Here is a 9973-nt window from a genome sequence, read left to right as displayed (position 1 = left end):
CGACAACGAACTGTCTAGAGACGTCAGGTGTAACAAGGATAGGAGCGGATGTAAAACGATTCTTGAGGAGATCAAAAGCTCCCTGGGCGGAAACGGACCACTTAAAGCACGTCTTGACAGAAGTAAGGGCTGTGAGAGGAGCTGCCACCTGACCGAAATTACGGATGAAACGACGATAGAAGTTCGCGAAGCCGAGAAAGCGCTGCAGCTCGACGCGTGACTTAGGGACGGGCCAATCAATGACAGCTTGGACCTTAGCGGGATCCATCTTAATGCCTTCAGCGGAAATAACAGAACCGAGAAATGTGACGGAGGAGGCATGAAAAGTGCACTTCTCAGCCTTCACAAAAAGACAATTCTCTAAAAGGCGCTGGAGGACACGTCGAACGTGCTGAACATGAATCTGGAGTGACGGTGAAAAAATCAGGATATCGTCAAGGTAAACGAAAACAAAGATGTTCAGCATGTCTCTCAGGACATCATTGACTAATGCCTGAAAGACAGCTGGAGCGTTAGCGAGGCCGAAAGGAAGAACCCGGTATTCAAAGTGCCCTAACGGAGTGTTAAACGCCGTCTTCCACTCGTCCCCCTCCCTGATGCGCACGAGATGGTAAGCGTTACGAAGGTCCAACTTAGTGAAAAACCTGGCTCCCTGCAGGATCTCGAAGGCTGAAGACATAAGAGGAAGCGGATAACGATTCTTCACTGTTATGTCATTCAGCCCTCGATAATCTATGCAGGGGCGCAGAGACCCGTCCTTCTTCTTGACAAAAAAAACCCCCGCTCCGGCGGGAGAGGAGGAGGGGACTATGGTACCGGCGTCAAGAGCTACAGACAAATAATCTTCGAGAGCCTTACGTTCGGGAGCCGACAGAGAGTATAGTCTACCCCGGGGGGGGGGGTGGTTCCCGGAAGGAGATCAATACTACAATCATACGACCGGTGTGGAGGAAGAGAGGTGGCCCTGGACCGACTGAACACCGTGCGCAGATCGTGATATTCCTCCGGCACCCCTGTCAAATCACCAGGCTCCTCCTGTGAAGAAGAGACAGAGGAAACAGGAGGGATAGCAGACATTAAACATTTCACATGACAAGAGACGTTCCAGGAGAGGATAGAATTACTAGACCAATTAATGGAAGGATTATGACAAACTAGCCAGGGATGGCCCAAAACAACAGGTGTAAAAGGTGAACGAAAAATTAAAAAAGAAATGGTTTCACTATGATTACCAGAAACAGTGAGGGTTAAAGGTAGCGTCTCACGCTGAATCCTGGGGAGAGGACTACCATCCAGGGCGAACAAGGCCGTGGGCTCCTTTAACTGTCTGAGAGGAATGTCATGTTCCCGAGCCCAGGTCTCGTCCATAAAACAGCCCTCCGCCCCAGAGTCTATTAAGGCACTGCAGGAAGCTGACGAACCGGTCCAGCGTAGATGGACCGACAAGGTAGTGCAGGATCTTGAAGGAGAGACAGGAGTAGTAGCGCTCACCAGTAGCCCTCCGCTTACTGACGAGCTCTGGCCTTTTACTGGACATGAAGTGACAAAATGACCAGCGGAACCGCAATAGAGACAGAGGCGGTTGGTGATTCTCCGTTCCCTCTCCTTAGTCGAGATGCGGATACCTCCCAGCTGCATGGGCTCAGCACCCGAGCCGGCAGAGGAAGATGGTAGTGATGCGGAGAGGGGAGCGACGGAGAGCGCGAGCTCCTTTCCACGAGCTCGGTGACGAAGATCAACCCGTCGCTCAATGCGAATAGCGAGTTCAATCAAGGAATCCACGCTGGAAGGAACCTCCCGGGAGAGAATCTCATCCTTTACCTCTGCACGGAGACCCTCCAGAAGACGAGCGAGCAAGGCCGGCTCGTTCCAGCCACTGGAGACAGCAAGAGTGCGAAACTCAATAGAGTAGTCTGTTATGGATCGATTGCCTTGACATAGGGAAGACAGGGCCCTGGAAGCCTCCTCCCCAAAAACAGATCGATCAAAAACCCGTATCATCTCCTCCTTAAAGTCCTGATACTGGTTAGTACACTCAGCCCTTGCCTCCCAGATTGCCGTGCCCCACTCACGAGCCCGTCCAATAAGGAGAGATATGACGTAGGCGACACGAGCAGAGCTCCTGGAGTAAGTGTTGGGCTGGAGAGAAAACACAATATCACACTGGGTGAGGAACGAGCGGCATTCAGTGGGCTCCCCAGAGTAACACGGCGGGTTATTGATTCTGGGCTCCGGAGATTCGAAAACCCTGGAAGTGGCCGGTGGATCGAGGCGGAGATGGTGAACCTGTTCTGTGAGGTTGGAGACTTGGGTGGCCAGGGTCTCAACGGCATGTCGAGCAGCAGACACTTCCTGCTCGTGTCTGCCTAGCATCGCTCCCTGGATCCCGACGGCTGAGTGGAGAGGATCCGAAGTCGCTGGGTCCATTCTTGGTCGGATTCTTCTGTTATGGTGAGTGAATGAGGACCCAAAAGCGAACTAACTTAAACAGAGCTTCTTTAATAACCAAACATAGGTAGGCTCAGATAGACCGGCAGATTCCGACAGGACAGGACAAGGTTACAGCAAACATGACGATAGTCTGGCTCAGGCATGAAACACAACAAACAAGAATCCGACAAGGACAGGAACAGAAACAGAGAGAGATATAGGGACCTAATCAGAGGGAAAAAGGGAACAGGTGGGAGACGGGGTGAATGGGTAGTTAGAGGAGACAAGGAACAGCTGGGGGAAAGCGGGGGAGAAAAGGTAACCTAACAACGACCAGCAGAGGGAGACAGGGTGAAGGGAAAGGACGGAGACAAGACACAACATGACAGTACATGACAGTTTCAGCATGACAATGCCCAGTTTGAGGAAGGCCCTTTCCTGTTTCAGCATGACAATGCCCAGTTTGGGGATGGCCCTTTCCTGTTTCAGCATGACAATGCCCAGTTTGAAGAAGGCCCTTTCCTGTTTCAGCATGACAATGCCCAGTTTGAGGAAGGCCCTTTCCTGTTTCAGCATGACAATGCCCAGTTTGGGGATGGCCCTTTCCTGTTTCAGCATGACAATGCCCAGTTTGGGGACGGCCCTTTCCTGTTTCAGCATGACAATGCCGGGTTGCACAAAGCGAGGTCCATACAGAAATAATTTTTTCACATCAAACAAGAGCTAATAAGAGCTTCATTTTCTAAATGTTTTATTTGTATTTATTTAAACCCTACTTAACTAAGTCAGTTAAGAACAAATTCTTATTTACAATGATGGCCTAGAAAAAGACAAAAGTCCTCCTGTGGGGACGGGGGTCTGGAAGTAAATAAATAAATAAATAAAATGACTATAAATACTAAACCCACATCACAACAAGAGAGACAACACTACATAAAGAGAGAACAAGAACAACAATTTCTTAACAAGAAATGTACACAGCTCAATGACAAAAATAAAGGGAACACTTAAACAACACAATGTAACTCCAAGTCAATCACACTTCTGTGAAATCAAACTGTCCACTTAGGAAGCAACACTGATTGACAATACATTTCACATGCTGTTGTGCAAATGGAATAGACAACAGGTGGAAATTATAGGCAATTAGCAAGACACCCCATAAAGACACCCCATAAAGGAGTGGTTCTGCAGGTGATAACCACAGACCACTTCTCAGTTCCTTTGCTTCCTGGCTGATGTTTTGGTCACTTTTGAATGCTGGAGGTGCTTTTACTCTAGTGGTAGCATGAGACGGAGTCTATAACCCACACAAGTGGCTCAGGTAGTGCAGCTCATCCAGGATGGCACATCAATGCGATCTGTGGCAAGAAGGTTTGCTGTGTCTGTCAGTGTAGTGTCCAGAGCATGGAGGCGCTACCAGGAGACAGGCCAGTACATCAGGAGACGTGGAGGAGGCCGTAGGAGGGCAACGACCCAGCAGCAGGACCGCTACCTCCACCTTTGTGCAAGGAGGAGCAGGAGGAGCACTGCCAGAGCCCTGCAAAATGACCTCTAGCAGGCCACAAATGTGCATGTGTCTGCTCAAACGGTCAGAAACAGACTCCATGAGGATGGTATGAGGGCCCAACGTCCACAGGTGGGGGTTGTGCTTACAGCCCAACACCGTGCGGGATGTTTGGCATTTGCCAGAGAACACCAAGATTGGCAAATCGCCACTGGCGCCCTGTGCTCTTCACAGATGAAAGCAGGTTCACACTGAGCACATGTGATAGACATGACAGTCTGGAGACGCCGTGGAGAACGTTCTGCTGCCTGCAACATCCTCCAGCATGACCGGTTTGGCGGTGGGTCAGTCATGGTGTGGGGTGGCATTTCTTTGGGGGGCCGCACAGCCCTCCATGTGCTCGCCAGAGGTAGCCTGACTGCCATTAGGTACCGAGATGAGATCCTCAGACCTCTTGTGAGACTGGTGAGGTTGGCCTTGGGTTCCTCCTAATGCAATACAATGCTAGAACTCATGTGGCTGGAGTGTGTCAGCAGTTCCTGCAAGAGGAAGGCATTGATGCTATGGACTGGCCCGCCCGTTCCCCAGACCTGAATCCAATTGAGCACATCTGGGACATCATGTCTCGCTCCATCCACCAACGCCACGTTGCACCACAGACTGTCCAGGAGTTGGCGGATGTTTTAGTCCAGGTCTGGAAGGAGATCCCTCAGGAGACCATCCGCCACCTCATCAGGAGCATGCCCAGGCGTTGTAGGGAGGTCATACAGGCACGTGGAGGCCACACACACACTGCTGAGCCTCATTTTGACTTGTTTTAAGGACATCACATGAAAGTTGGATCAGCCTGTAGTGTGGTTTTCCACTTTAATTTTGAGTGTGACTCCAAATCCAGACCTCCATGGGTTGATAAATTTGTTTTCCATTGATAATTTTTGTTTGATTTTGTTGTCAGCAAATTCAACTATGTAAAGAAAAAAGTATTTCAAATCAAATCAAATCAAATTGTATTTGTCACATACACATGGGGGATTCACATGGTTAAAGGGGGGATTAATCACATGGTTAAAGGGGGGATTAATCACGTGGTTGAAGGGGGATTAATCACATGGTTGAAGGGGTATTAATCACATGGTTGAAGGGGTATTAATCACATGGTTGAAGGGGGATTAATCACATGGTTAAAGGGGGGATTAATCACGTGGTTGAAGGGGGGATTAATCACATGGTTGAAGGGGTATTAATCACATGGTTGAAGGGGGATTAATCACATGGTTAAAGGGGGGATTAATCACGTGGTTGAAGGGGGGATTAATCACATGGTTGAAGGGAGATTAATCACGTGGTTGAAGGGGGATTAATCACATGGTTGAAGTGGGGATTAATCACATGGTTGAAGGGGGGATAAATCACGTGGTTGAAGGGGGGATTAATCACATGGTTAAAGGGGGGATTAATCACATGGTTGAAGGGGTCTTAATCACATGGTTAAAGGGGGGATTAATCACATGGCTGAAGGGGTATTAATCACATGGTTAAAGGGGGGATTAATCACATGGTTGAAGGGGGGATGAATCACGTGGTTGAAGTGGGATTAATCACATGGTTGAAGGGGGGATTAATCACATGGTTGAAGGGGGGATAAATCACGTGGTTGAAGGGGGGATTAATCACATGGTTAAAGGGGGGATTAATCACATGGTTGAAGGGGTCTTAATCACATGGTTAAAGGGGGGATTAATCACATGGCTGAAGGGGTATTAATCACATGGTTAAAGGGGGGATTAATCACATGGTTGAAGGGGGGATTAATCACATGGTTGAAGGGGGGATTAATCACATGGTTGAAGGGGGGATTAATCACATGGTTAAAGGGGGGATTAATCACGTGGTTGAAGGGGGATTAATAACATGGTTGAAGGGGGGATTAATCACATGGTTGAAGGGGGATTAATCACATGGTTGAAGGGGGGATTAATCACATGGTTGAAGGGGGATTAATCACATGGTTGAAGGGGAATTAATCACATGGTTGAAGGGGGGATTAATCACATGGTTGAAGGGGGTATTAATCACATGGTTGAAGGGGGTATTAATCACATGGTTGAAGGGGGGATTAATCACATGGTTGAAGGGGGGATTAATCACATGGTTGAAGGGGGGATTAATCACATGGTTGAAGGGGGTATTAATCACATGGTTGAAGGGGGTATTAATCACATGGTTGAAGGGGAATTAATCACATGGTTGAAGGGGGGATTAATCACATGGTTGAAGGGGTATTAATCACATGGTTGAAGGGGGATTAATCACATGGTTGAAGGGGGATTAATCACATGGTTGAAGGGGAATTAATCACATGGTTGAAGGGGAATTAATCACATGGTTGAAGGGGGATTAATCACATGGTGGAAGGGGGATTAATCACATGGTTGAAGGGGGATTAATCACATGGTTGAAGGGGGGATTAATCACATGGTTGAAGGGGGGATTAATCACATGGTTGAAGGGGGTATTAATCACATGGTTGAAGGGGAATTAATCACATGGTTGAAGGGGGGATTAATCACATGGTTGAAGGGGGGATTAATCACATGGTTGAAGGGGGGATTAATCACATGGTTGAAGGGGGGATTAATCACATGGTTGAAGGGGTTATTAATCACATGGTTGAAGGAAAATTAATCACATGGTTGAAGGGGGGATTAATCACATGGTTGAAGGGGTATTAATCACATGGTTGAAGGGGGGATTAATCACATGATTGAAGGGGGGATTAATCACATGGTTGAAGGGGTATTAATCACATGGTTGAAGGGGTATTAATCACATGGTTGAAGGGGGTATTAATCACATAGTTGAAGGGGGTATTAATCACATGGTTGAAGGGGGTATTAATCACATGGTTGAAGGGGGATTAATCACATGGTTGAAGGGGTATTAATCACATGGTTGAAGGGGTATTAATCACATGGTTGAAGGGGGATTAATCACATGGTTGAAGGGGTATTAATCACATGGTTGAAGGGGTTGTTGTAAATAAAGATGGATGCTTCTCTGTTGCACTCATCAAAACCCAGCCAGAAGCCACAGGAGGAGAAGGGGAATCTAATTGTTCCCTCGTTCCCTGAAGGAGCAGGCGGCTTATGTCTCATTGACTCTGTAACCTGGAGTCTTCTAACTAATAAAGGCTTGACTTTAAAACTCCTTTTTGCATAAAATTGCATCTTTGAAATCACACGCCTGCAGTTTCCCACCTGGAGATTATCATTCATTCTCCCAGTAGTTCATTTGATTTAATCAATTTTCTATGGAGAAAATGTGCACGGTCAAATAAAGGTTAAATCAAATTTAAATAAAATAGTGATATGGTGTAGTGATTCCTGTGGCCCTCTAGCGACACCCTGTGGCGATCCTGAGTACTACACCAACACTTCAACAGAACAGTTCTCTCCATTGGCTGGCTGGTAAATGGCACCCTATCCCCTATGAAGTGTACAACTTTTAACCTGGCCCAATAGGAAATAGGATGCCATTTGGGAAGCAATGCACTGTTTCTAATCTTACGTCATTGTTCCAGTCCTGAAAAAACTAAAGGTGTCCTGAACAACTACAGGCCTGTAACGTTCCCCTTGGTCATCATGCAAATCTTTGAAAGCCTTGTTCTGTCCCAAACCATCACTAACGCCTCCCTACAGAACTAATAGGTTCTGTCCAAAACTATCACTAACGCCTCCCTACAGAGCTAACAGGTTCTGTCCCAAACCATCACTGACGCCTCCCTACAGAGCTAACAGGTTTTGTCCCAAACCATCACTGTCACCTCCCTACAGAGCTAACAGGTTCTGTCCCAAACCATCACTGTCACCTCCCTACAGAGCTAACAGGTACTGTCCCAAACCATCACTGATGCCATCCTACAGAGCTAACAGGTTCTGTCCCAAACCATCACTAACGCCTCCCTACAGAGCTAACAGGTTCTGTCCCAAACCATCACTGACGCCTCCCTACAGAGCTAACAGGTTCTGTCCCAAACCATCACTGTCACCTCCCTACAGAGCTAACAGGTTCTGTCCCAAACCATCACTGATGCCTCCCTACAGAGCTAACAGGTTCTGTCCCAAACCATCACTGTCACCTCCCTACAGAGCTAACAGGTCCTGTCCCAAACCATCACTGTCACCTCCCTACAGAGCTAACAGGTTCTGTCCCAAACCATCACTGATGCCTCCCTACAGAGCTAACAGGTTCTGTCCCAAACCATCACTGTCACCTCCCTACAGAGCTAACAGGTTCTGTCCCAAACCATCACTGTCACCTCCCTACAGAGCTAACAGGTTCTGTCCCAAACCATCACTAACGCCTCCCTACAGAGCTAACAGGTTCTGTCCCAAACCATCACTGATGCCTCCCTACAGAGCTAACAGGTTCTGTCCCAAACCATCACTGATGCCTCCCTACAGAGCTAACAGGTTCTGTCCCAAACCATCACTGTCATCTCCCTACAGAGCTAACAGGTTCTGTCCCAAACCATCACTGATGCCTCCCTACAGAGCTAACAGGTTCTGTCCCAAACCATCACCATAGTTATCAGCTAAGTCAGTAGGCCTGTTTCCCTCTACATAGTAGTTATAGTTATCAGCTAAGTCAGTAGACCTGTTTCCCCTCTACATAGTAGTTATAGTTATCAGCTAAGTCAGTAGGCCTGTTTCCCTCTACATAGTAGTTATAGTTATAGTTATCAGCTAAGTCAGTAGGCCTGTTTCCCTCTACATAGTAGTTATAGTTATAGTTATCAGCTAAGTCAGTAGGCCTGTTTCCCTCTACATAGTAGTTATAGTTATCAGCTAAGTCAGTAGGCCTGTTTCCCTCTACATAGTAGTTATAGTTATAGTTATCAGCTAAGTCAGTGGTAGTAGGAAAAAAACAAGGTTAAATGAATAGAACAGACATACCAGGCGAATAAGGACAGTCATGTGACTTTATTAGAACAGACATACCAGGTGAAGACGGTCATGTGACTTTAATAGAACAGACATACCAGGTGAAGATGGTCATGTGACTTTAATAGAACAAACATACCAGGCGAAGACGGTCATGTGACTTTAATAGAACAGACATACCAGGCGAATAAGGACAGTCATGTGACTTTATTAGAACAGACATACCAGGCGAAGACGGTCATGTGACTTTATTAGAACCGACTTACCAGGCGAATAAGGACAGTCATGTGACTTTAATAGAACAGACATACCAGGTGAAGACGGTCATGTGACTTTAATAGAACAGACATACCAGGTGAATAAGGACAGTCATGTGACTTTATTAGAACAGACATACCAGGCGAATAAGGACAGTCATGTGACTTTATTAGAACAGACATACCAGGCGAAGACGGTCATGTGACTTTATTAGAACAGACATACCAGGCGAAGACGGTCATGTGACTTTAATAGAACAGTAAATGTAGAAGGAAACTGGAAATACAACATCTCATTGTAAACAATGACTAAGACAATAATATATGACATTTAGCAGGCGCTTTCTTTTCATAGTGATTTACATGTCACGTGTGCAGACAATTGTAATTTCATACATATCATAATTCACCACACAAGTTAGTCAAGGAGAAGGAGAGAGTGGAAAGTGAAAGGACATCACTGGAGTTGTCCAGAGAGCAGAAACAGATCTGGGATCAGGCTAGAGTGGTATCTTCAATGCACAACAACAGTTCCTCTTGGAGGAATACAGAGAACAGAGATCACTAGAGATCTCACAGGTCCCTATAGAGATGACTACTAGTTTTGACCAGTCTGGCACCCTAATCCCTATGTAGTGCACTAGTTTTGACCAGTCTGGCACCCTAATCCCTATGTAGTGCACTAGTTTTGACCAGTCTGGCACCCTAATCCCTATGTAGTGCACTAGTTTTGACCAGTCTGGCACCCTAATACCTATGTAGTGCACTAGTTTTGACCAGTCTGGCACCCTAATCCCTATGTAGTGCACTAGTTTTGACCAGTCTGGCACCCTAAT

General features: G+C 46.8%; 1 long non-coding RNA gene across 1 annotated transcript; it reads left to right on the top strand.

Moving 5' to 3' along the window:
- Positions 1-8877: 8877 nt before the first annotated feature.
- Positions 8878-9973, top strand: LOC149985328 (uncharacterized). The gene is made up of 2 exons (XR_016490316.1): positions 8878-8981; positions 9064-9973. It is a non-coding gene; the product is annotated as an uncharacterized LOC149985328 (long non-coding RNA).

The sequence above is a fragment of the Oncorhynchus mykiss genome, chromosome 2 (genome assembly GCF_057628025.1).
Source record: "Oncorhynchus mykiss isolate SJ-2025 chromosome 2, ASM5762802v1, whole genome shotgun sequence".
Taxonomy (NCBI): domain Eukaryota; kingdom Metazoa; phylum Chordata; class Actinopteri; order Salmoniformes; family Salmonidae; genus Oncorhynchus; species Oncorhynchus mykiss.
The sequence above is the reverse complement of the archived record's forward strand: the minus strand, read 5'-3'. Positions and strand labels throughout refer to the sequence as shown.